This window comes from Schistocerca cancellata, chromosome 7, assembly GCF_023864275.1.
Source record: "Schistocerca cancellata isolate TAMUIC-IGC-003103 chromosome 7, iqSchCanc2.1, whole genome shotgun sequence".
In the NCBI taxonomy this organism is placed as follows: domain Eukaryota; kingdom Metazoa; phylum Arthropoda; class Insecta; order Orthoptera; family Acrididae; genus Schistocerca; species Schistocerca cancellata.
Genome location: NC_064632.1, coordinates 35,439,529 through 35,467,184, shown reverse-complemented (window position 1 = coordinate 35,467,184; position 27,656 = coordinate 35,439,529).

The following is a 27,656-nucleotide window of genomic DNA, read 5'->3' as shown; positions in this document are numbered from 1 at the left end:
AGGGAACTGATGACCTCAGATGTTAGGCCCTATAGTGCTTAGCGCCATCTGTACCATTTTAACTGTGTCAAGCAGGACACTATTAATGCTGTGTCGAAACATTAGAGGGTCTACAGTTTGTTCTTCCTAATCACTCACAGCAACTAACATTTTTCTACATTTAGAGCTAGCTGCCATTCATCACACCAACTACTCCAGTCACTAAACTTCGACACCTTCCAGTACGCCACAGCATCATCAACTACCGCTGACTGCTGCCCAACGTATCCGCCAGATCATTTATGCATCTAGAAACTAACAGCAGTCCTATCACACATTCCTGGGGCTGTCCTCACGTTACATTTGTGTCTAATGTTTACAAAATTTAGAGACGATTTATTTGCAGAAGAATGAAAAAAAATTGGTTAAAGCCGAACTTCAGGAAGATCAGTCTGGGTTTCGGAGGTATGAAGCAACACGCGAGGCGATATGGCTCTTATGATATTCGTTAGAAAAAGACTGAAGTAAGGCAAACCTACGTTTATGGCATTTTTGGAGTTAGAGAAAGCTTTTGACAACGTGAAATAGACTTCACTCTTTGAAATTTTGAAGATAGCAAGGATAAAATACACTGGGCGAAAGTTTATTTACAACTTGTACAGGAACCTGACTACTGCTGTAAGAGTCGAGAGATATAAAAGGGAAGCAGTAGTTAAAAGGGGACTGAGACAAGGCTGTAACATCTCCCAACCTGTACACTGATCATGTACAAAGGAAATCAAAGAGAAATATGGAAAGAGAATTCAAGTTCTGAGAAAAGATATGAAAACTTTGGGGTTGTTGATGACACTGTAATTCTGACAGACACTGCAATGGACTTGGAAGTTTAGTTGAACGGCCGGCCGGAGTGGCCGTGCGGTTATAGGCGCTACAGTCTGGAACCGCGTGACCGCTACGGTCGCAGGTTCGAATCCTGCCTCGGGCATGGATGTGTGTGATGTCCTTAGGTTAGTTAGGTTTAAGTAGTTCTAAGTTCTAGGGGACTGATGACCACAGTAGTTAAGTCCCATAGTGCTCAGAGCCATTTGAACCATTTTTTTGTTAGTTGAACGGAGTGGAAAGTGATTCGAAAAGTTAAAAGATGACCATCAACAAAAGCGAAACAAGAGTATTTGAGCAGTGTCGAATTAAGTCCTGAGGTACGATAGCACGTAAGTACCATACCATGTAACTCATTTTCCTCTATATGATTAGCACCTTTGAGTTGACACTGGCGATGACAAACTCGGTGTCGCACACCAATCCGAGGACGTCGATACATCTTTCAATCGATAGAAGTGGCAGGCACTGTGTAAGAAGGGATGGGATGCAATCAACTCGAGCTTATTACTCGCGCGTGCTGGGAATTCCTCGTTCGTGGGGAACATCTGCAAGCTCAGCACGAAGGAGATTCAGCGGGGTATTCCGACCTTTGCGGCCACGAAGACTGATTCATTCAGTGTAGCGTGCGTGCCGCCCAGAATATCTGAGGCCATCACAAACCTGTTATTGCCCAATGCCGTGTGACTCAGAAGCCGCCTGTCCAGAGAAGAAAAGTAATCGCCAACAGTACGAAGGATGTCACGCGATTACTTACTTGGCTGCACCGGTATTTTATCCTTGGTTTTATCTATCCCGCTGTGTTTGGTCCGACTTTTATTGATTGTCTCTTATGGCTCACATAATTTAATTTTTAATAGCTTTTCATCACCCTCCTCTGTTTATTTCATGAAAGGGCGCTGATGAACTCGCCGCTTAGAGCCCTAAACCACTAATCATCATCATCGTCATCGCTCTTTATCAGAGTTAACCAGAAAAATCGTTCCATCTACTAAGAACGCCCATCCAACGCTAGCCACCGATTCAATAAATGACCTACCAAACTGTTAAAGTAGCTATATGTACACGAAGAGAACCACTAATTTTAATTCGCAAGGTGACTACGGAGTATTTTGCCCGAACAAGTGCGAGAAGGCAATTCTTATCGACTTCTGTAATTAATAGGCTGGTCTTCCTACTCTTTTCAATTGCAGCGGAATGGTCTGAACTGTTATGTCAAATTACCATCATTGGTTAGTCAGCTATTATGCCGAATTCTTATCAGTGGTCACTGGCCAGTCTATGTAATCCCATGGAAAACTTTAGCTGTCGATGTGAGGTGGAATTTATTAAAAGGTATTATTTTTCGTACGCTTTCTAGTTTGCCTAAATTCTCGCGCTACACGTCACCGCAGTCTCTTTCCACTAGTTCCATTCGTTTGCAAATATAAACACACAATCCGACGATTTGAAACAGTCGAAAGTTTACTAAATTTGAGTAGACCAATGAGTTTTACATTTTATTTATGACACTCTTTCCAAAATTGTTGAATTCTCCACGCAATAAACACAAGTTCTCCAACACCTCAGCATTTCTTCATTGTATCTCCTGGAAAAGTAGTAGTAATGATGCAATGTTCCACTCATACATTTCTTACAGACGACGCGGACACGATTACGAACAACTTCTGACTGGGCCAGAGATGGGAATGAGCCCGCCCCAGTATGCGTTGTTGAAGATTGTCTCGCATATTTGAACCAAGCGGAGTACATAGAACTGATAAACGTTAACTCTCCGTAGAATGTGGACTGCCATTCACAGAAAAACCTTTTAGGAACTATTCGTCGTGCCAGAGGGAATCTGATTAGGTGGAATCTGAAGGTCTTTTTTCTTTTCTCTGAGGTTAATTTCGTTACGCAGCTAACGTATTCAGAATTCTCATCGAAGAAGAACACGACGGATGAAAAAATAATTTTCGTTTTCCATTTTTTAACAATTCGATAAATCTGCCGTCATATTTTCTATAGGGAACACTGACTAACACGTGATCATAAGTTTCCGGGCGCTAACTGATCAAATAATATTAGGCAGCCTAAAAAAATTTATTTTGAGAAATGAAATTAGTGTTGAAGTGAAGAAATAGATTGGATTTTCTCTCTTTTGATGGGAGGGTTCTATTAGCAATATTTTTGTTTCAATAATTTGACCTATTTGTATTACCTCCTTACAACGTACTTCCTAGATTTTTCTCTAAATACATTTTCTTCCCTTTCTACATCTTGCGACACCATAAAACGATACTCCAAACTGGAAAATTTGCCACATCCTCAGTACTTTTGTTGTTAACATATTCCAAATTCCAAACATGAGAATTCCATAATTTTTCGACTTTAGAGAAAAGTTCAAAAAGTCTTATCGCCCCTCAAATCTTTCCGCAGATTAGTTTTAAGGCAACGGGATTCTAACATCAGAACGATCATAATGTAATTCGATTAGAGCTGTTTTCACTTTTGTTAATAACATTCTACAATTGATACCTTTCCGAGAATTAATTTTTATTGTTTTTCCGTTGATACGTTTCAGCTAGATCTCAATAACAAGCACAAAAATATTGAGACGGCTGCTGATCACCTTACCTGTGAGTTTAAATAGTACGGTACATGATCCGAACATCTGCTAGTGGACATTAATATGTGGTGTGCCCATCCGTCGCCCTTATGAAGGCTTGAATTCTGCTGAGGACACTGTCAATGTCTGTTGAGGAATGGCTTCTCATGAGCCGAAACCAGGAAGGTATTGATGGTGGCTGTTGGGGTCTGTATCGAAGCCTACGTTCTAACTCATCATTAGCCGTTGAATGCTAATGAGAAGGGATTGAAGACTGAGTCCGTATTTCTGGATTTCCAGAAGGCTTTTGACAATATGCCATGCAAGCGGCTTGTAGTGAAATTGCGTGCTTATGGAAGATCATCTCATTTATGTGACTGGATTCGTGATTTCCTGTCAGAGAAGTCACAGTTCGTAGTAATTGACGAAATATCATCGAGAAAAACAGAAGTGATTTCTGGCGTTCCCCAAGGTAGTGTTATAGGCCCTTTGCTGTTCCTTATCTATACAAACGATTTGGGAGGCAATCAGAGCAGTCCTCTTAGGCTGTTTGCCTCTGAAGCTGTCGTTTATCGACTAATAAAGTCATTAGAAGATCAAAACAAATTGCAAAACGATTTAGAAAAGATATCTGTATGATGCGAAAATTGTCAATTGCCCCTAATTACCGAAAAGTGTGAGGTCATTTACATGAGTGCTAAAAGGAATCCGTTAAACTTCGGTTACACGATAAATCAGTCAAATCTAAAGGCCGTAAATTCAACTGAATACCTAGGAATTACAATTACGAACAACTTAAATTGGAAGGAAGACAGAAAATGTTGTGGGGAAGGCTAACCAAAACATTGCATTTTACTGGTAGGACACTTTACCAAATAGGATTGACGGAGTACGTCGAAAAGTAGGGGAGCACGTTTTGTATTATCGCGAAATAGGGGAGAGTGTGTCACTGAAATGATACAGGATTTGGGCTGGACATCGTTAAAAGAAAGGCGTTTTTCGTTGCGACGGAATCTTCTCACGAAATTCCAACCACCAGCTTTCTCCTCCAAATGCGAAAATATTGACACCGACCTACATAGGGCGAAACGATCACGACGATTAAATAAGGGAAGTCAGAGCTCGTATGGAAAGATATATGTGTTCGTTCTTTCCGCGCTCTATACGAAATTGTAACAACAGATAATTGTGAAGGTGGTTCGATGAAACCTCTGCCAGGCACTTAAGTGTGATCTGTAGAGTATTCATGTAGATGTAGATGTAGATCATATTGTCAAGCTGATACAACCATCGTCTCCTAACTGGTCCTCTCCTGTACGCAGTACACAATGCTTTAGAACTGTGTTCATATCCGTCCACATGTAGTGTTTCCTTAAGCGCAATAAGGGAACCACATGATAACCAGAAGGAACCACCACCCACGTACTTTACTGCTGGCACATAACGTTCTCCATTCGTCAAACCTAAGCCCTTCCGCAGCGCTGCCATGATTGGTCACTCCAAACCACCCTCTGTCCGGTGGCGCCGCCCACTACACCATCTCAAGCGTCACTTAGCACTGGCTGCAGAAACGTGTGGCTTGTGAGGAACTGCTCGGCCACTGCACGGTCACTGTGTTAGCTGGATTGCCACTGGCACTTTGGAACTCACACGAGTGATCCCGTCCACAGATGTTATGCAATTTTTTTACAACCACCCTCTGTAATGTCGACGGTCCCCGTCCGTCATTACGTGAGGTCTACCTGGTGTTGGTTTAGCTGTGGTTGTTCCTTCGCGTTTCCACTTCACAGTAACATGACTAACAATCGACCTGGCCAGCCCTAGAAGGGATGAAATGTTCCTGATGGACCTATTACTCAGGGGACGTCCAATGACTGGTCCACTTCCAAAGTTACTGAGCTCTCCTGACCGACCAATGCTTCTGTACTGGCAATACGACTCCCGTCCCACCCTTTACATTATGTGGTCCAAGTCTCGTGACATCTAGTAGTCAATTTTGCATTACGTACAGCCTTTTGATCAGACAGTGTGTCAGGAGTTCAGCACTGTACATAAGTGAAACGAGGACGGTATGTCTTTTAGCTAAGAAGAGAACGGCCTTTGACGTGTAGTGGTACAGAAGAATAGTTAAGATTAGAGGGGTAGACAGATTACCTAATGAAGAGGTACTGAACCGAATAAGGGTAAGAGAAATTCTTGGCCCAACTAAATAAAGGGCTCGTTAGATGGGATCCAGTCGCCAGTTACGTTATGGAGGGAAGCCTGGGAGGGGTGAAAACTGTACGAGACCTAGGCGTGAATAGAGTATGCAGCTTCATATGGGTTTGGGACGCAGATGTTATGCTGTGATGAGGTTTGCTACGGACAGACTACGGCGGTCTTTAGAATGAACACCATAACCACAACTTCATGGTATCACACATCACTCTCATGATCGACCGTGTTTAGTAAACTGTCTTTGGTAGATAAACGACAGTATCTGACCAGATAACAACAGCCTATTATGTACAATTTAATAGTCCCCACATTTCTCTCCTTCGTCCATTATTTCTGCCAGGCATTATAGACGCCGCGAGTGTCCCATAATACTGTGATCAAAGGCCACTACAATATTACATTTACCGACATGCAGGAAGTTACCTTTATGTACATTAGGAGTTAAGTTTCCGATCTTTGCGCGAAACTGCCATCTATTTTCACTTCGCTTCCTAAAAGCGTTCCTGATTATCCACGCAAATTTCTTGTTGCTCATATGTGTAAGATACAAAGCAAAACCAAACAGAAAAAACTGCATGTTTATGGGCCTCCTACACAAACATACACTAAACTTATCGTCAACCAGACAGAAGAAAACATCAGGCTAAAGAACCAGGTAGCCTTAGAAGTGAATATAGAACAACAGGCCATTTACATGTAATGAACTAACTCAGCAGGGTTAGAAGACATTTTCAAATCACAGAACTGTGAAAATGTAAGAGGAATACAAGTTAAAAAAGGTACAGCCGCGCGGAGTGGCCGCCTGGCCGCCCGGTTTGAGGCGCCATGTCACGGATTGCGCGGCCCCTCCCCCCGGAGGTTCGAGTCCTTCCACGGGTATGGGTGTGCGTGTGCTGTTCTTAACACAAGTAGTGTGCAAGTCTAGGGACCGATGACCTCAGCAGTTTGGTCCCTTAGGAATTCACACACATTTGAACATTTTAAAAAGTACATATCTGAATCACATTCGTTTTCCTGAGGAGGTTGTACTGAGTAGATTAACGGTGAAACCCAAGAACGAATCGAGCAGTTTTGAAGAAGTCCTCAACATAAATTGCAATAAGACAAAATAAATGTGTAAACATTGTATCGATAAGAAAGTAAAACAAATGAACAGTGAAGTTGTACAATCAGCTCTTGAGTTAGTCCTTTGAGCAGGATGTAAATAATTATTGGATGAACGAGGGCTGTTCAATAGAGAATGATCATAATTTTTTATGGTCATAATTTCTTGCGCTAAAATTTAACCTTATAACATTCTGTCAGCTTAATGTGCAAAAAACACGCCGTAGTAGTTTCATTGTTGGGACTCCTGGTTCCCGCCTGTGAGAGGCAGGCAAGGTCAGACGTTCAGTATCGCCTACCGCTGCAATGGAGGTAACACGCGGCTTTTAAATTCTGCCTTAGTCTCAACAAATCTTTAGCTGAGGCCTGTACAACGTTACAGGAGGCATATGGAGTGACTGTTCTTCCCTACAGCACGGCTCGAAGGTGGTTTAAAATGTTTAAAGAGGGGAGACAATTTCTAAGGAAGGTGGACCCGGTGCTGTCATTATGAGAGAGGATCGACGAATTACCTTAAGATCGCTTTCTGAAATACTGAACATTTCACCGGGTGCCACCCACACGCTGGTGACAGAAAAATTCCACATGACATGTCTGTGCGCGATGGGTTCAAAGACTGTTGATTCCCGAAGAAAAGGACATTCGCGTGCAGGTCTGCATGCAGTTAAAGTTGATATTAGAGGAAGATCCGGAATTTCTTTCAAATGTAATCACTGCTGATCAAACTTGGCTACATCATTTTGATCCTGAGTGCAAACAGCACAGCTCAGTGTGGAAATCTCCATCACCAAGCCCCAAAGAAGTAGAACTGGTTGTTTTGCTGAGAAACTTATGGTCATCTCATTCTTTGATATTCATGGAATGGTTTATCTGCATGTTGTACCTACACACACACATCAGTAGCTGTACAATACTACACGGATGTCCTGAAAACATTGCAAATCCATATCAGGCGCAAAAGACCACATTTCCGTGAAGCAGGCTGGGTGCTGCACCACGATAATGCGCGGCCGCACATTGCCAATGTTGTTGCTGACTATCTTGCAAACATCAACGTGAAGTGCATCCTCACCGTCCCTATAGTCCGGATTTAGCCCCATGTGACTTTCTATTCCCTAACATGAAGAAACGCCTTCGTGGGAGGCATTACTAATCATCGGAAGCAGTGGTGAAGGCTGCGGAGGTGATTTTGAAGGACCTCCCAAAAAATGGTTTCCAGCATGTATCTGAAGACTGACAGAAACGTTGGGACAATTGTATCGCATACATGGGAGACTACTTTGAGTAAGACCATCAAAATTATGACGATGAGTAAAGGTACGTTGACAAGAAAAATTATGGTCATTCTTTATTGAACAACCCTTGTACAATAAAAGAAATGTACGAAAGAGATAGCATTCGATAAAGTAAATATGGTTTTGATAACAAAGATTCCGTTGTTTCTAAAAATGAACGTTTAGAATCAGTATTACTGTGTATAACCATTACTGACGAAACAGCAATGACACTTCACTGCTATTGCGAAAATAATTTAACAGTTGCTAACTGAACAACGGAGAGCCACATGTTGGGAATTAGTAGGAAAGACGAGAATACACATAGATTACGGAGTAGATTGGAGTGGAATTCGTAATTATGACCGTGATAAAGTGAACAGATTGAACGGGGCGAAAAGACAGCAGCCTAAAGGATGCTATTACAAATAATGCAGTATCAACATGAATGTGAACAGATGAAGACCTTCACGCATAGAAAAGTCCACTCGAAGCTTTCGTCGAACAGTGTACATCAAATTCCTGGCGACAATTATGGCTGACGGTGTACGCCAAAAATTTTGCGGCTCCATTAGCCGATTCATGTCGGCAGGCAGTTGCTAAAGGCGAAAATTGCTGCGCGAGTCTCGGAAACAAACCGACGGATGGCGCTGACGGCGGCGGTTTATGTGCCTTCTTTGGAATAAGAAGAGTCTCGGGGAACTCAGTTTGACGCTCTTTTCTCCCCCCCCCCTCCCACTCCCCCCACCCCCACCGAGTGAAAGAGAGAAAAATAAGTTTGCTTGGCGCGCAGATAATTCGATCCAGCCCTTCCCGTCGCACGCCCTCAGGGAGTGAAGCGGAGAAGAAACGAGAACCTTCTGGCAGAGCAGTCTGGCAACACTGTTAGCATCACTTCCTTCCACCGGCCATCCCCGAGGAGACACTAAGTTCTAGCCGATCAGAATGATGCCTGGCAGAAGTCGACAACAACAATACTGCGGAGACAAGGTCAAACATGAATCGTTTTCAGGCGTAGTTCGTTTTTAAGCCAACGTGTTTGCCCAGCTGCTCGTGAGGTAACACTGCAGCAAATGCTGAACAAGTTATCGACATAACACTCTTACACACAAGCAGATACACATACTACATCCAGAATGAGATTTTCACTCTGCAGCAGAGTGTGCGCTGATATGAAACTTCTTGGCAGATTAAAACTGTGTGCCGGACCGGGACTCGAACTCGGGGCCTTTGCCTTTCGCGGGCAAGTGCTCCACCATCTGAGCTACCCAAACACGATTCGCGCCCCGTCACCACATCTTCAATTCTGCCAGTACCTCGTCTCCTACCTTCCAAACTTCACAGAAGCCGTGGCTTTGCCACGTTTCCGCAATATCCTTTCTTTCAGGAGTGCTAGTTATGCAAGGTTCGTAGGAGATCTCCTGTGAAGTTTGGAAGGTAGGAGACGAGGTACTGGCAGAATTGAAGCTGTGGGGACAGGACCTGGGTCGTGCTTGGGTAGCTGAGATAGCAGAGTACTTGCCCGCGAAAGGAAAAGGTCCCGAGTTCGAGTCTCAGTCCGGCACACAGTTTTAATCTGCCAGGAAGTTTCACATATACTACATATTCAAATGTTTGTAGCATACAGTGCATAATCAAAAACTGTTACACTACACAAGGTTCTTTTCACTATTTCCTTACACGTTTCCCTTGCTTGTATGATAAACCTCCTTCCAAATGTTCCGAAATCGGTAATCCACAGCTCCACAACCAGTTAGCCCGGTATTTAATTGAAAAGAACTAAATCTCTACAATGAGCCTGATTTCAAACGGCTTAATTATTTTTTTTAAGAAAATCACGTTTTCCAGTGTAAGATGATTTTATCCCTGAAGTGTAAACTGTGTTTGTGAAGGACTGCAAAATAATACATCTATGGCTGACACATCCTCTTTACTCCGCTCAAGATGTTTTTCAGCCACAATATTCCCTCAGTATTCCAAGATGTGAAATATAAAGTGATGAATCTGGCGAAGGTGTGTGTTCAACAATTTCTACGTCATTTCCTTCATACTGTCCTTCACTGAAGCACCTTTGTGGATAGGTGGATTGTCCTGAAGAAACATTTTCTCTTTTGTAATCTTCGCACTTTTTTTTTACTAAATATTTCAGAAGGCACGTGCTTGCTTCATCCCTTCCATGATTACTGCATCGTTTGGAAACAAGTGTGACACTCAGCAAGAATCAATGCACAAAATGATTCTGATTCTCTTTAAAACTGATGGTTTATGAAATTTCTTTTAATTTACGTTCCAAGACCGCTATTTCTTCATCAGTAGGTTTTTTTTTAATGATTATCTGCTGACAACGCTGGCCGCCACTACTTGCTCTGCTGTGTTCTATTGTCGGAGACTACGAGTACAAATGTGAGGTGAAAGTCGTGTTCACCCGCACAGAAACTCCATCATCGACCTGGCATTGAACCAAGGTACTTTCCAGCTCAGGCAACAAGCCATTATTTAAAATATATTAGCAACTTGATCGCCCTTGAATGAAGAAGTTAAAGCTGCTTCTGTAGGAGGATCGGAGTTTGGATGTATGAAAGCACATGTAATAAGATGGTTGTTGTGGTAATGTGAGAACGTGATGCCAGTCAAAATTCCACATTATTTGTCTGCACACATTTGCAGATATTTAGAAACTACAGTCCTATTAATTCTCGGTTGGTACTTATTTTCTAATTTCGCCTCTGTCGTAACAGTTTGTTGGATCGTTGGTAGGGAATGAAGAATATAAACACTGGCATATCGGAACCCTGGAGGAGGAGGGGGCGGGGGGACGGTCAACTTTAAGCGGAATGATCAAACTTCGTGTTAAGACTTTATATCTGTTTATTGACGCCTATTGTACACAGCAAGCAACCAGCGCCTCATTTCAGGGGTGGTGTAACTGATGATTGAAAAAATTTGTACAATGACATATAAAACCAATATTCCACTGTATTACAGTCAATAGAGAACGGCACATGTTTAAGATACTGAATGATAGCCATTTTTGGAACGCCAGTAAAGTTTCCTCGCGAGTGCACTGTTTTTTAATGAAGAGTTTTGTTGTGTTCGATCTAAATATAATTATGCTACAAATTATAAGGATAATTTGTTACCGTTGGATGTGTGTCAGGCCAGATATATTATTATGACCGAATGTATCGTTCATAAATATCGTATTCGTAAAGCAGTGTCTTGGTGTTCAATAAGTCAGTTCCTTCGTGTAACGTTTCGTTTAGTTTTGTACGAAGTTAAACTACAACGGCAGATGAGGGCTTGGATAAATCTGAAGAATCTATTCGTGATTCAGCAGCTGACAAAAGATTCAGTAAAGGGTATTTATACAAAAATACGCCAGACCAGATAGTCATCTTCAGCTACAAACAGAAACATTTTGAAACCTTTATTATTTATGCCATGAGCGTCGTCTGGATTAAATAGTCATTCCAAAAACGAGACTATGTAGCGCTCCGCACATGCTGTAAAATGTAAAAGGTTTCTGACACTACTGTTTATTGCTGAGGATGGCAAACTGGTCCAACATTGCAAAGCATCCCTTCGAGTTGTTGCTAGATGTCACGCGGCGATGGGGAAAGCACGCAGACGGAATTCATGCCTTCTTAGTGATATGTGTCATGCGGGAGAAATTGTGCGACTTACTACATCACTGATCAGCAAAGGAACGGTTATAGGCGGACCCCGGTCACTTCTCCATGCTACCATACTTTACAAACCAGTCTCCCTACAGCCCGCCAGACAACCTGTCATGAAGTTCCAAAACAGCGCACTGTCCGCTGCAGGGTGGAACATTCATTCAGAAAACTATCCGCTAGGGTGTGCCTAAGCCATTATTCCACAGTATCCTTTCTTCCTGGGTATTAGTCCCGCAAGCTGTGCGCGTGAACTTCATGAATTCTGGAAGGTAGGGTAGAAGTACTGGCGGAAATAAAGCCGTGAGGGTAGGTCGTCAATCACGCCTCAATAGCTCAGTTGTAGCAGGAGATATTAAATGTGTTTTGTCGAATCTAGACACGAGGATAGCTGCCAGGTACGTCACGACGGTACCCCCAGCTATTCATTCGTAACAGAACGGTCAGCCAGTTGGTTAGACAGCAGTAAACTGACTGGAACAGATGTTTTTCGGATCGCAACGCTTACCATTGTAAAAAATCTACAACGCCAGAATATCAATAGGTGTGGAAGATTGTCTTAAAAAGCAAGCACGTAAACGATGACGCACGTCTTAACTGGGAAGAATGAGGAACGCAGATATAACACAGTGGCTGATTAAATGCACGAAGCCACAAATCAGAAGAACGTTAATGCATCGGCTCTAACTATACGCGAATAGGAAAACAGTACAAAAGAATTTTTTCCACGCCTTGCGAGACTTATACAAGAAAAATAATATCGCTAATTACTCGAAAGATATGAAGAGGATAAAGGCGAAAATACCCAAACTTACACGGAAGTTTAAATGGTTCTGAGCACTATGGGACTCAACATCCGAGGTCATCATTCCCCTAGACATAGAACTACTTAAATCTAGCTAACCTGACATCAAACACATCCATGCCCGAGGCAGAATTCGAACCTGCGACCGTAGCAGCAGCGCGGTTCCAGACTGAAGCGCCTAGAACCGCTCGGCCACAGCGGCCGGCTTACAGGGAAGCAAATATCTGGATACCAGGTGAGTCAGAACATTGTATAATACAAGCCGAAAATTCCGCTACTTACCACCAAGTCCAAGAAAGGCATAACGCGAAGAGAAAATTATATCCGAAATAAAAGCATCTGATGGAAGAAATACCAAGACCAAGCGAGAAATACTGGCGACTGTGGCAGAAAATTTCCCCAAATTATACGCAGAAGAATCGACAGACGCAAATGAAGCCGAAAAATTTATAAACTTCCTTCAAGAAGATGTCAACGAAGAGGAACGTGCATTGTTGACTGAGCATATCACAGAGCAGGAGGTGTCGGCGAAAAAAAAAAAAAACCACCCTCGAAGAACAAGGCACCATGCCCCCCCAAGAGCCCAAGAGAAATATGGAATATAGGGAACTGCCAAAAAATCCACTTACGGAAATGTGTAATAAGATCCTACAAACAAGTTATGTTACCGATGAAATTCGAGAAGGGTTTAGCCATGATTCCTAAACACGTTGCAAAGCAAAACGTTGAAATATATAGACCAGTAACTCAGGTTAACTCTGATTTTAAGGTATTTACGCGAATAATTGCGGCAAGAAAGAAACTGTCAGCATAGAAACTTGTCACCAAACCTGAAATCTATGTTGGGAACAGACATTCTATCATTCATACTCCAACTAACGTCACAACGCGGTAGTTGTTTTGCATGTTGCAATTCTGTCGCTTGATTTTCACAAAGCATTTCATCGTATGAACCATCATTAACTAAATAAGCCTCTTAAAAATACGGGTTTGTGTGAAGAATTTTGCAACGTATCAACGCAGTGATGCACGACGCCTCGTGTAGAGTTCAGATAAACGAAATCATAAGCAAACAGATCAAGATCAACGGTTCTGTCCGAGAGGGATATCCTTTGTCCGTGTTATCGTTCGCTTGCGCAGCAGAGCTATTACTTGCAACTAACCACCGAGAAACTACTGGGCTGCCAAATCAAGGAGAAAAATTATTAATGTGTGTTTACGCTGATGATGTCAGCCTATAAGTAGCACAGAACAAACATGCAGCAAAGATCCTGGAGCTAACTGCCAGTTTCTGCAAACCATATAATGCAACATTAAATACACGAAAATCTAAAACTATGAACATAGGGCCTGACGCAAACTGAATGGACAGAAGCATCTGATACTAGGAAAATACTAGGCCTGCATTTCACAAAAACACCTACGGAGGCCCAGCGCAGTCAACTGCAGAACACGGCTTGAGCCTTCAGGTGGGCGACTGCAAATATACTTTCACAGAGAGCTTAATATCATGCAAGAAATACAGTGAAATAATGTCGTGCGGCCCTCATTTTTGTATCTAGTACGTATATTTCCAATTCAAAGGGAACAGTACGTAGAATGGAAAAGCTTGGTTGTACAGAACGGTACTTTAAATTTCGCACAATATAACGCACATCTCCTACGAAAGAGGATAACAACTTGAAAATATCAGAGGAAAATGTACTGCCATCTCTTCCGCGTAACAGCTTCATCACCCTCAACACCTTCCAAGAGACAGGGCCACCATGTAGAGAACAGCAAACTGCTGTGAGCCGCATCCTTCCCCCGTGTTAGGCACCCACGAACATTCTTCGTTAAGTGCAGGAAATCCAGTAGCTAGGAACCTATACAGACCGCTACGCCAACAAAATACGAGCAAGGTTGAAACTGCAAATAACTTTAGGTACTGGAAAAAGATATGGGCATATATCCACAACCCCCTGACCAATGCAAATAGACGTTCTCTGTGGCACAGAGCTGTCCACCGAGAGATTCCCACAACCAGCAAACTATTTGAAATACGACAGCCTGTCGCCAGTGTGTACTCCCTATAACGTCGAGGATAAGATTCGTCAGCGCCTAATATGTTGTACGAAGCCTGAAATTTGACAATGGACGAGACAACAACTCGCAACTGTAGCGCGTACTTCGCCAACCACGTACGTTCAGAAGGTATTCTATTGCCGGACAAGTCCTTTTCCCGAGAACGAAAAACAACGCATTTATCTGGCACCTACCACTCAACTTGCAAGAAAATCGAAATCAGTTTTGAAGATTTATGGTGTTACCTGACAGTGTTAGAAGAACCATCTAGTTTGTTTTAGAAGAAATGGCTTTGTTTTTTATGAAGAAGGCGGGTCCACTTTGGAATGGAAGCTAGTTCGTTCTCGAAATGGAGATTTGCTTCCTCACAAGAGGAGTGTTGTAGTATTAAGCGAAACGTTTTCGTTGTTCTACATGAGAAGCCTCCTTTGTGTTAGAAGAGCTGTCTTGTTCGCGTTGTACAAGAAGCAATGGAAGAGGAAACTCGTTTGTTTTGGACACAGAAGAGAAACCTGGTTTGTTTTAGGGGCAGTTTTAGAAGAGAAGCAATGGTTATTTTAAAGCAGGAACCTTATTTGCTTTTACAAGAGGAGTTCTGTTTGTTATAAAAGAGGAATCGCCCTTGCTGCTGATGACAAGTTATATTTGGTTTGGAAGAGGAGTACAGTTTATTCCGGAAACGGTATCATGTCTGAACTCTGAAAAGGAGCTTTCCCTTCTGGTTCGACGAGGGACCGTGGTTCTGTTTCGTCGGAGTATTACACGTTATGCCGTAACGAAACTTAGTATACAGCATACGAAGCTAGCCATAGAAGGCATTTTGGAGAGAGAAAGGCTGAGGGTGAATAGGATATAGGAGGGAAAAAATATAAAATAAAATGAAGTCGGTAAGAGTATTGGTCATCAAACCCAAGGTTTCGAGTTCGAGTGCTCGTTTTTATCTGGCAGGTACTTTGGATGTTAAAACAGTCACTATTCGCATACCAATGATAACTGTCCAATAGGAAACGAGCTGCTCTTAGGAAGATGTTGAGACGTTACGACTGAAATGGACACTATAAACCGCTAAGAGTGAATGTACCGACTGCAAAATTGCTTTTGTAACTTCTGCAGAGATCTAAAGAAATACAAAGGTTCCATGGGCCAAAGATCACAACAAAACCACAACACTTGGTGTTTCGACGCAAATAATTGGAACGGATTAGCCATAACTAACATTTGCCAAGTCTGACCCTCCCACCAAACACCACCTCCAGTTAGCTGATAGCTGCATACGTTGTACTGGTTACTCATGTGTGCACGGAGGAGCAACACTTGGAATTAAATCGAAGTCGTTTAAGCTATGCGTACTGGTAACATAATTTTATCAACCACGTTATCGTCAGCAATCCCTTTTTTCCTTTCCCTGAAAAGTGCTGCCTCCTCCTCACAAGTTCATTCCAAATTAAATGGTGCTGGAAAAGTACCCTCCGTCAAGATAACACTCTCTAACTCTTAAGCAAGCCTAGCAGATGGTGCCATAACCTTCAACATCTGCTGTGCTGTGATTCCCCCCCCCCCCCCCCAATTGCCACTAACGTGCATTAAAGAAAAGCAACCCATCATCTACAAGCGAAACCATCAGCAAAACCTGAATCTGATCCGTCGTCTGCACGGGCTCGGAAACAACACATTCCAACTGGTTCGAATCATTCGCGAACAAATGACCTGTGTAGCTTTGTCAGCTCCTGAATAACAAGAACGTTTTGTAACAAAACAAACGCTTATTTTAACAAGGTTTGCCTATCTCGACTATCGGAGACGGAACGGAGCTCGTTATAAGGGACACAAAGGCAGTTGTTTTTATCTCGCTGTTTCTATTTATTTTAGATAATACGTTCCCCGAATGGCCCTCTTTTACGACGGGTAGCTCGTAAACGAAACTAGAGGGCCTTCACAGTAGAACGCAAACGGAGGTCTGGCAGGAAACATTGCTGGAACACGTCACTGGCTATTGATAAAAAAAAAAAAAAAACGGCGTCTCTTTGTTCCAGCTAACGAATCACGCACCTCACGTTGACACAACGGGAGGAAGCTGGTGGCAAAAAATGTGCAGCACAGATATAGGGTCGGCAATGGGAACTTTAATATCAACGCCAACATCGAAATGGACGCCGGGGCGACACGGTTGGTAGGCCACGGCGATCGAATAACGCGTAGCTGGGGCTGCCAGCGGCGAGTCGCCGGATCAGACACTTTCATCTGGGGGGCGACGCTGAAATACTGTCACTGCCTTCTGTACAACTTACTGATATACCCGGCACTAATTTGCAACCACAAATTAAACTGCAAAGCCCATCGTACACCAACATAAACCGCATCCGAACCACCCTTGCTTTTATCAACGATGTGTGAATTTCTGCAAGTGTCTGCTCTTCAACTTCATTCCCAATCCGCTTACTCTCCTCTACGCGCATCGCTTAATACCTAACTAAACTCCGTACCCTCCTCAAATATTTAAAACTACTCCGGAAATCCTACACATCCCTTAATCTCCATCAGTAAAATCCCATCGCATCTCCATTCATCACCTTAAGTGGGCCTCAGCTGCTAGACTAACACACACTCCCTTCTTCATTTCCTCACACGCAGCTTCCTATCCTATAGTAACTTCAACCAATTCCCGCTTCCCGAACCTGAAATTCCTACAGAAACCAATCCTTCCTATCTGCTACCTCCTCCCCTTCTGCCCCCTCCCCAACGCCCCAGCATATCAATCATAAGGTTTGAAATGGGAGGAGTGGGTAACAGGTTCTTATTTCACATTCCACATCAAATATCCATAACACCTACACAGAACTCCCTTTCGCACAAATCCACATTAAGCTCCTGCCACCAATGCTACTACGCTTTACACTTACCCATTCATCCACCCAGTGGTGGTGAGCTGTGTGTAGAAGTGGACGAAGTATTTGAAGAAACGGAGGAAGTCCCTGATAATACGAATTAAGCAATATTAAGCTACTGTAATTATGTTTCCCGGGACTTTGGTAGCCGAACTAAACGAATTGGGAGCAGCCTTGGAAAGAGGTCCGAGAAAATCATTGCGCTGTTCAGCCCTTGAGACTGGTGTGTCAGTAGCGTTTGCTCTCACAGCTGTGCACAAACTCATACTGAAACATTGCAGAGCAGTGGCAGAGCATCGACTGACCTATTCAGACACTGTCGCTTGTTGTCCAGATTGGAACTGGCCATTGCAGTCTGTGCATGATGGAGGGGTTCATTCTGACTGTCCCCCTTTTTTAAAATGAAGCATGATTGTATTCGTGAGGTCACAGGAACTCTCAGAACAATCCCCATCGGACTGCTGAAAATCCTCTTCAGCTACACCAAGATCTTCCGTATGACGTGAAGGGTCAGTGTTTTTGCAGTTTATGCCACATGAATGACCGAGCCGATCTTTTCCCATCTGACCGTAACTTCCAACTTGATATGTGAACAGCTTGCTGCGGCCTTTTAAGGGCATTAACAGCTAATGAAAATACCAAAAGTTCTTTCATAGAGGGCACTGCAAGAGCACACTCTGCTAGACACGCCAAATTTTGAGAAGCTATCAGTGATGGGGACTGGAAAGTTGGGGAGGGGGACTTGGGACTCTCCACCGGAATTTTTTTTTTTTTTTTTTTACTGATAGTGAAAATCTCAATTTGAAGCTTAATTGTAAAGCCTGGAAAGTAAAAATTTAGGCCTTATCCTACAAAGAAAGACAAGAAAGAGTGCAGGTAATTTAAAAATTAGATCTCAAAGTTAAGTTTTTCAAAACATAAGATGCAAATGTTACTTTACAGTGCATTGGGAAATAAAATCAATTTTTAATGGACAAAACAATTAAAAACGTTGTATAATCGGTGAGAACAGTCAAAAGAATTTTCAAAGAAGGGAAAAACTGAACTCTAATCGTGGCTCTTGCACTAATAAAATATACTGTATCTTCGGAGCTGCTAACGACACAAAGAATTTCCAGGCTACATTAAAAAAATGTGCACCAGGCAAACCAAACGAAACTATACGGTGACATTTCAAAGACAATCGTGTCAACTAAAACTTAAAACATAGGTCGAATACCTTTTTTGTTATAGCAGTCTTCTCTCTAAACTGTATAACGTACTTACAGACTTCCTTCATCAGCATACTCTTCTTCCAGGGCTGTTTCTCTTCTGGTAACGTTGACTGTTTAAGTTAAGTGTGCCCAAGTAGATTCCTTTGTTGCTTTTGTCTCGTAACAAAGTTTCCCTGCCGACTACTGTTTTATTTTTTTCTCGAATTAATGCTCTTTAAGTATCCGTGTTCATATGTGGTCTCAAGTCAATTTTATTTTTCTTGATCATACTAAACACTATCTGTTGGAACCAGTAAAATCATCAGCATGAATTTTGAAAGAGAAGAACTTTTTGTTATCTTTAACGCATCTCTAATTTCCGAAATTTCTGCCAAATTTTGTCAATCCTATCATCTTCAGATGATTCGAAATTGTCAAACTGGTATTTAGAAAAATCTTACTCGATAGACCCAGATTCTTCTGAACTTAAGACTTTGGGAAATTGGGTTAACATATAGTGAAGAAAAGAAGAATTTTTGAAACATGCTGAAGTTGCTGAAATTAATGCTAGGATATCTCAAACTTTATCATTAATGGTATTTTTCCTTTTACATATTTGCAACTATTTGTATAGCATTCACTGACATCCCAGGAAACACTGATATGACATTGTCTTCAATTAATGTTTCATTTGGGTTATGTTTGTTCTACTTTTGGGTCCAATAACAAGGTCTTATTCGTCGTTTGTCAAATTTTAAGCATTAGAGCCAGAAGCGGGAAGTGCAGTAGGTTTTATGGATGTCGCCACTAAATCCCTAAAAAGTTCATTTAATTTTCTGTGAAGTTGATGAATAACTCGTTGCTCTTGCTGCAAAAAACCGAAAACAGACTACTGAAAAAGTAGTAGATAGAATCTAGTGACAGGATCTTGAAAACAAAACATTGTTCTCTGAAACTGTGCATTTTTTTCATTCTCACTAGTTCCACTGAATAATTTTTTAAAGGTTTCCATTTAGAGGAGATAACCATCTGATACACACGTATTTCGAGATCACAGTAACTGACACAGTTTAAATGTACCGTAGCCAAAGCAAATGGACTTATTTCCAACAACACCTGCAATTTCACGCTGTGTTGATGCAGCTAAACATCGCAGTATGGCGCCAGATTTCGTTATGGTACAGCCATACTTCTTTGCTATTGCTGAATCCGTAAACTTTTTACGTAAGAGAGGGGCTGCGTGATCAGAACACGCTAGTAGTAGGTTATGTTCTATCAGAAATGCGGTAAAGAACAATTCAGCATTAATTACACAGTTTTCATCGTTTGCAGAGGTTGTAAACTTTTTATGTAAAATTTAGTTTGGCCACAGTTTGTTATTTATATTATGCTGGCTATTTTTATGACGCCGACAGTCTCGACTACCGTGTGAAGCCAGAACATCGCGTGAATAAATGCTGGAGAACACGTGGTGAATATAGTTTTGTGATTGAGGCGCGGGAATTCCTTCGTATAGTTCGGTTTGTATTTCTGAATCACACAACTTTTTTTTTCTGGGCATTTTCACCACTACGTGTTTCTAGATTACTGCAATCGGCTTCCGAAATAGATCTAATTAAAAAATCTCTTCATTTTTAATTACTGAATGCAAAGAACATTTTATAATAAATACACATCGAATGTTTCATCTCTATTTCAATAGAACAAACCTTCTTTTAAAGCAGCAGGGCTAACCACATACGCAATGAAACAAACCACACAACAGAAACGAAAATGTTATTAGAGAAAAAATAATAACTTGTAACTATCGTTATTTACACATAAACAACTCAATGTACTTTATAAGAACAAAAAACGTCGTGAACATCAGTAGTACAAGTTTACGCACCCATAAGGTACCACATATTTTGCATTTGTAGGAAAGTCTCTGTGTATAGTATACAGGGTGAATCATCTGAAACTTGCGCCGAAAATATTCCGGAAATTGAAAGTGCTACTGGTGTGCAGTTTTCACCGAATGGACTGATAGTCAGGCGCTCGTACTGTTAGCCATTAAACAGATTGTAATAACACTCAGAAAGTGTACTTTTGTGCAAACACACACTTTTTTAAATGTAACAACGCCTATAGAAATGTACAGGCTAAAAGTAGGGTAAATTAGAATGGCAGTGGTGCTTGTTGCAGGATTCTAGTGCGAGTCGTTTACGGGAGATCGTATTTCGAAAAGATTCCACACCGACACTTGTACAATGCTTGCGGTAACACACACTACAGAACTAGACAAGTGCGTACACTAGTTAGGTAGATTCTGACCAGTAACGAGACAACTGACCATCACAAGTTGTGTTCAAAATGACCACCGGCAGCGGCAATACACGCTCCCAGTCTGGTATGGAAAGACTGCTCCACACATGCTAGCATTTCAGCGGAGCTGTCCGAGCAGGCTGCATAATACGTCATTGCGTATCATCGAGTGTAGTTAGTATGCCCTTGTAGACTGCGTCTTTAAGCTCCCCCCACACAAAAATTGGTTCAAATGGTTCTGAGCACTATGGGACTTAACTGCAGTGGTCATCAGTCCCCCAGAACTTAGAACTACTTAAACCTAACTAACCTAAGGACATCACACACATCCATGCCCGAGGCAGGATTCGAACCTGCGACCGTAGCGGTCACGCGGTTCCAGACTGAAGCGCCTAGAAACGCACGGCCACACCGGCCGGCTCCACAAAAATTCTTCTGGCGTCAAATCCGGGGAACGGACCGGCCAAGGTAGTCTCTCCTGCGTCCAATCCAACGATTTGGAAAGTGTCGGTGAAGACAAGCTGTACTACTTCGCGCACCATGGGCTGGGCAGCCAACATGTTGGTACCACACGTTCTTCCAAGTCTGCAGAGGAACGTCTTCTAGCATCAGTCGGTCAGTAATGAGGCTGCGATACTTGTGCGCGTTCAGTGTCCCCCCTCTGAAAAACGCACCTCTGAGCTGACAGTTGACTATCGCACACCACACGTTTACACTCCATGGACACTGACGTTACACCTGACGAAGCCAATGGAGATCGTCAGCAGACTTGGATCGACGGTTTATTTGCCCATGACTGGTAAATGTGGTTTCATCAGTAAGCGAGATAAATGATACATCTGGAGTATCCTGTCTTAATTTCCATGTACAGATGTTAACACGATTCTCATAATCGTTTCAACGCAGCTCTTCATCGACATAGTGTTACAGGGGTGGAACCTATGTCGATGGAGAATGCGTGGAACACTTGCCTGACTCGTGCCACTTTCTCCTGCAATTCCGCGTGAGCTAAAGTGCGGATCAACTTGCAAAAGCAACCAGAACATTAATTTCCCCATCGTCTGTCGTCCCTTGTTTCCTTCTGTTACGTTGTCTAGGTGTTACACTACCACTTTCAGCTAACTCGTTGAAGAGATTGACAAATAACTGCCGAGATGATTGACGTCTACTGGGGTATCTTGCCGCATACACCGTACAAGAATGAACTGCATTCTTCCTGCACTCTTCATACACCATGAGCACGTCGGCTTTTTCTGCCTTGCGTAATCCCATCGTCCACTCACTACTTACTGCTTGGACTGTCACACACTACCTGGCCTAGTGGCATCCCACTCAAGGAACACACAAGCACGCTGTAAGCGAACACATCATATCTAGCAACTAAGCAGGTTGAAAGGCACAAGTAAGTGTCGGCGTAAAAGCTTTGCACAATACGATGTCTCGTAAAGGACTCGCACTCGAATCCTGCATCAAATACCACTGACATTCTAATTTACTCTGCTTTTTTAGTTTTTTAATATCAACAGGCACTGTTCCATTTTTTTAAAAAGTGTATGTTTGATAAAAAAATTAAGTATTATTGCAATTTGTTTATTGGATAAGAATACCGGCCCCTGACTACCGCTCTATTCTGTGAAAACAGCACACCAATAGCACTTTCCATTTCCGCAGGTATAGGTGATTCACCCTGTAGAATCTAAAATGTACTTAGAGGGCTGAATGTGATACCCCGAAACCAATATTAAATAAAACAGTTATTTACGCCAAGTCGGCAGTACGTTCACAGCCGCTGTGGCCAGTTTGTGTGGTTAGAAAGTAGTCCAGGTGTCTGTGGACGGGAGGGGAGATTACGGAACAGCTACGGCGCAATTCCGCCCAGGAAATGCGTTTGGTAGCGGCAGGACAGTCTGCTTTGCGGTGCGCGGACGTAATCCTTCGCCGGAAATATGTCCAAGGCAGCCAATGATGTGTGAAGCTCTCGGAAGGCGCACGGGCGGAAGAGGCGCATTCAGCCAGGTGTTAAGCAACTTACATACCGGCAAGCCTAGCGCACCAACTTCCTGCCTGTGAGTGGCACCGATGGAAAGACGCGTCTACACGAGTTTACGTGCCAGATCGAACTCATCCCTACCGTCGACACTCGCACTTCAGCTAACTGTTCACTGTGGCCTGAACAGAGGACAGCTAGAAACAGTCCGGTCAGTGCAATACATGTAGAACGAGAAACAGCGAATGATTCAAAGCATAGTACTCGTATTAACGTGTCTTTTCTCCCTCAGCTCTTGGTACAGTATCTTCGACATCACTTTAGACATCTGAACAGCCGCGCGGGATTAGCCGAGTTGTCTCGGCGCTGCGGTCATGGACTGTGCGGCTGATCCCGGCGGAGGTTCGAGTCCTCCCTCGGGAATGTGTGTGTGTGTGTGTGTGTGTCTGTATGTGTGTTTGTCCTTAGGACAATTTAGGCTAAGTAGTGTGTAAGCTTAGGGACTGACGACCTTAGCAGTTAAGTCACATAAGATTTCACACACATTTGAACATCTGAACACTATCTTCAAGGAACATCTTGACTATTCAAGATATTCAGCAGTTCCAGGATTTGCTTTAGAACCGAGCGACGTAGCTTAGTGGTTAATACAGTGGACTCGCATCTCGCATTCGCGTGGAAGACGGTTGAATGCCACATCCGCCGATCCAGATTTAGGTTTTCCGCGATGTAGCCTTTGAAAGGCCTCGGTCGATTTCCTTCCCCTTCCTTGAAACAATCTGAATTTGTCCTTCCCCATACTTGAAACAATCTGAACTTGTGCTGCTTCTCTTACAACCTTATACTATCACCTTCGAAAGCATGTACCTTTTCTCCTGATTCACCCTGTATGCGGATAAAGTATACAAACTGTGTTGCGAATAGTGTCGCTTTTTGTGGGGGGTGCCAGCGAGAATAAACTTCGTAAAGATTTAGAACTACGTGTACAGTTGGTAGGAAATCGCTTAGTGCTCTCATTCTCAAATACTGGATCAATAAAGTCCAGTTATCCGAGCGTAGTCAGTTACGCTGCCTCACGACAAACAGACAATTTCTAACTATAATGCTTGTCTTTTGGCGTTAAACTTTCAACATAAGAGTATACTTTATGAGTAGATAATGACAGCATTTTCCAATGCGGTCAATAACTAGGTGAAATAATGAAAACCAAATGTTTGCTGCCCCTGGATACCGTTAGATACGCAACCTGCAATTGGTACCGAGTTCCAGGATAGTTCGCTTAATGAGACAGATCTCATATTATTCAGTGTTGGGTCCTCTACGTTCCATATTATTTTGGTTCTTTAAGTTTCGACACTTCCGCACATCTACATCTGCACTCCAATTCCACGTAATGGTGTGTGGCAGAAAGTAGGTATCACTGTCATTTGCCACCTCCCCTGTTACATTCACGAAAGATACGTGTAATGAACGACTGCCGATACAGTTCCGTAAGAGCTCTAATTTCCTTCATTTTCTGGGCGTGTTCGTTTCGCGGGACTCGCTGTAAGAAGAAGAACAGTTGTACGACTTTTCCTCGAACGTACGTTCTCGGACTTTCGACAGAAAACGACTCTGTGGCGCACAACGCGTAACATCGCCCTGGCACACAAAGCCTTTCCTGTTGTGTGTGTCGCCCGACCGTTGTCGAGCGTCTCCGTAACTCCCGCGCCAACTAATGGCCCGTTACGAAACGCGCCCTTCTTCGTTGGTTTTCCTTTCCTTTCCTTCTTTCCTTCCTTCCTCCCCCCTCCCCCCCGCTCTCTCTCTCTCTCTCTCTCTCTCTCTCTCTCTCTCTCTCTCTCTCTCATTTCTATAATCCAGCCTGGTATGGATACCAGACTGATAAGCTATACTGAAGATCCATCTTACAAGTGTTTTGTAAGCCACTTCTTTCGTGGATAAATTTGACTTCCTTAATTTTCTTCTAATAACTCTCAGACTGACATCTTTTCCTGCGGTAATTTTTCCACTTCAGGTCGCTCTGGACGTCTACTCGTAGGTATTTTACAGTTTCCAGTGGTTTGTCGCGAATATCGTAATCTAAAGTAATGAGTCCTTTCACCTGCTTATGCGCCTCCCGTTTGCATTATTCTAATTGAGAGGTGGCATGGTCACCCTGAAGATAATAGCGATCCAAAGTCTGACAATGTATGAAAACCGGACTCGGTGTGTCACCGCAAATATCTGCTTAATTCAGTGACCAGTTTCGATCATGATGCTCATCATCAGATTGATCTAAAAAAGAATGTGCATATTTACAAGTTAACAATATTATAAGTACTAGCGTTGATATACATTATTTTTGAGACTCAAGTAACAAACAAAATACCTGTGTACACTGGAAGTATGAATTAAAAATCGCCTTCAGTCACAGATTTTCGTGTGTTACTAAATACATGATGCATCTCGGACCCTGTGGATTGACCATAAGGTGTAACTTGTCTTAATACAATATTTATTTTTGCTTTAACGATGTGAAACATTTATTCCACATAATCCAAGGAGAGCGTTTTTAACTTTTTAACACTATCAAACATTCTTTACTCTATCTTGCTCACGCATATCACTTTACTCAAGAGGCACATTTACATATACTTGTTTGTAAACACTTCAAAGATTTTGTGTACCACCGAAGTGTTTACAAACGTGTGTGCAAATGTGCCTCTTAAGGGACGTGATATGCACTAGCAAGATGGAGTAAAGAATGTTTGATGGTGTTAAAAAGTTAAAAACGCCCTTCTTGAATTATGTGGAATGCGCATTTCACCTCATTAAAGCGCAAAAATAAATCACGTATGAAGACAAGTTACGCTTGATGATGGACACACAGAGACCGAAATGCATTGTGTATTTCATGAAACACGAAAATTTGTGACTGAAGGCGATTTTTAATTCATACTTCCAGTGGTGGTGGTGGAGGTGGTTAGTGTTTAACGTCCCGTCGACAACGAGGTCATTAGAGACGGAGCGCAAGCTCGGGTTAGGGAAGGATTGGGAAGGAAATCGGCCGTGCCCTTTCAAAGGATCCATCCCGGCATTTGCCTGAAACGATTTAGGGAAATCACGGAAAACCTTAATCGGGATGGCCGGAGACGGGATTGAACCGTCGTCCTCCCGAATGCGAGTCCAGTGTGCTAACCACTGCGCCACCTCGCTCGGTGTACTTCCAGTGTAATGAATACAGTCACATCTGAAGGTGCAAAATATGGATAATCTTTTTAAAAAACATACTTGTCTCTCTGGAGTTAACAAAAGTTGCAAATAAAACTTCCAACCATGATTGGCATCATCGCATTGTATAAAGACATAATAAAATTGTTATAAAATCTCGTGTACTATGATGTAAAGCCGCCGTTAGCACACTGTGTCTGCAGCTGCAGTACAAACAGCTGAGGAGTCTTGGCCGATAGGTGTCACTGACCATACGCACTCTTTACAGTGGCGTATTATGTACCTTACGGTCAGCAACACCTAGTGGACCAGTCCACTCGACTGTTTGTACTGTAGCTGCGGACACAGTGGGCTAACGACGGCTGTACATTATAGGCCACGAGTATTTATTTTATTACGTTTTTATGCGACAAGACGATGCTAATTATGGCTGAACGTTTTATTTGCCTCCTCTACTAATTCCAGGGACACAGGTATGTTGTGCTCTGCTTGCACCACTTCATCACTATCAGATTAAAGTCCTAAGTTTTGGAAAGAGATGTAAATCGGAAGGGCCAAGTTGAGGCTGTATAATGATGATCGATGACAGAGAACCCAAGGCGTCGGACTGTTGCAGATGTCGCAGCGCTCGTGTGTGGTCTGGCATTGCCATGCTGATGGAGAGGGGGCGCCATGTGAGGATCGTTAGAAGCTCCATTACAGCACTCTGTTTCTCACGCACCGATATTATTATGTTACACGTTACGATTCGGAGCCCTCTAGCGGCAGATAGTTACAACTTGCGTCAGCGAAGCGGGGAAGTCTACCTGAGTACTATGCTTGGCATCAACACCTCATGCGATACCACTCGGAAGAGAATAAAAAATTCGGTGGCATTACTTTTCAGCAAGCTCTCAAATTTGCGATCATAGACTGTGTTGGTTTTTAGAAGACGTTTGCATTCATTTACATTCAAGAGCCAACTACCAGTCCCTCCACAAATCATTGATCTTCCCCATGTCAACCTGAATTTAGCAATAGCGTTCTAGCATCTTCTGCAAACACCCCCACGGAAATTCCGACGTTATCCACTATATTTTGTACATACTGTAAACAATAACGGCCTTATAACATTGTAGTTACACAATTTTCCTAAAAGTTGTCACTTTTGAGAAAGTAAATTCGACAGTCACACGTCTTCGCGTCAGGAGACAATTTCGTTTCTGTCCAAAAAAAAAAAAAAAAAAAAAAAAATCCACCCGCTGTGCGGCTCCACCCTCGCCGGTTTTACGGCGCCACAAGTTCGACTGCTGCGTAGCAGGTAGTGAAGTGGAGGGCGGCGGGTCGTCTGCTGGAACGAATTCTCTGCGGCAGTAAAGCTGTCCTCGTCTCAGCCATCCCCGGAGACTCGTGTGCGGAATGGGCTCCGTCTATTGTCCCGGAAGGGCAGCCCCAGATTGCCTGCAGAGCCTGTTCTCCCCAGGAGACGGCATCCACTCAGACGAGCTACGC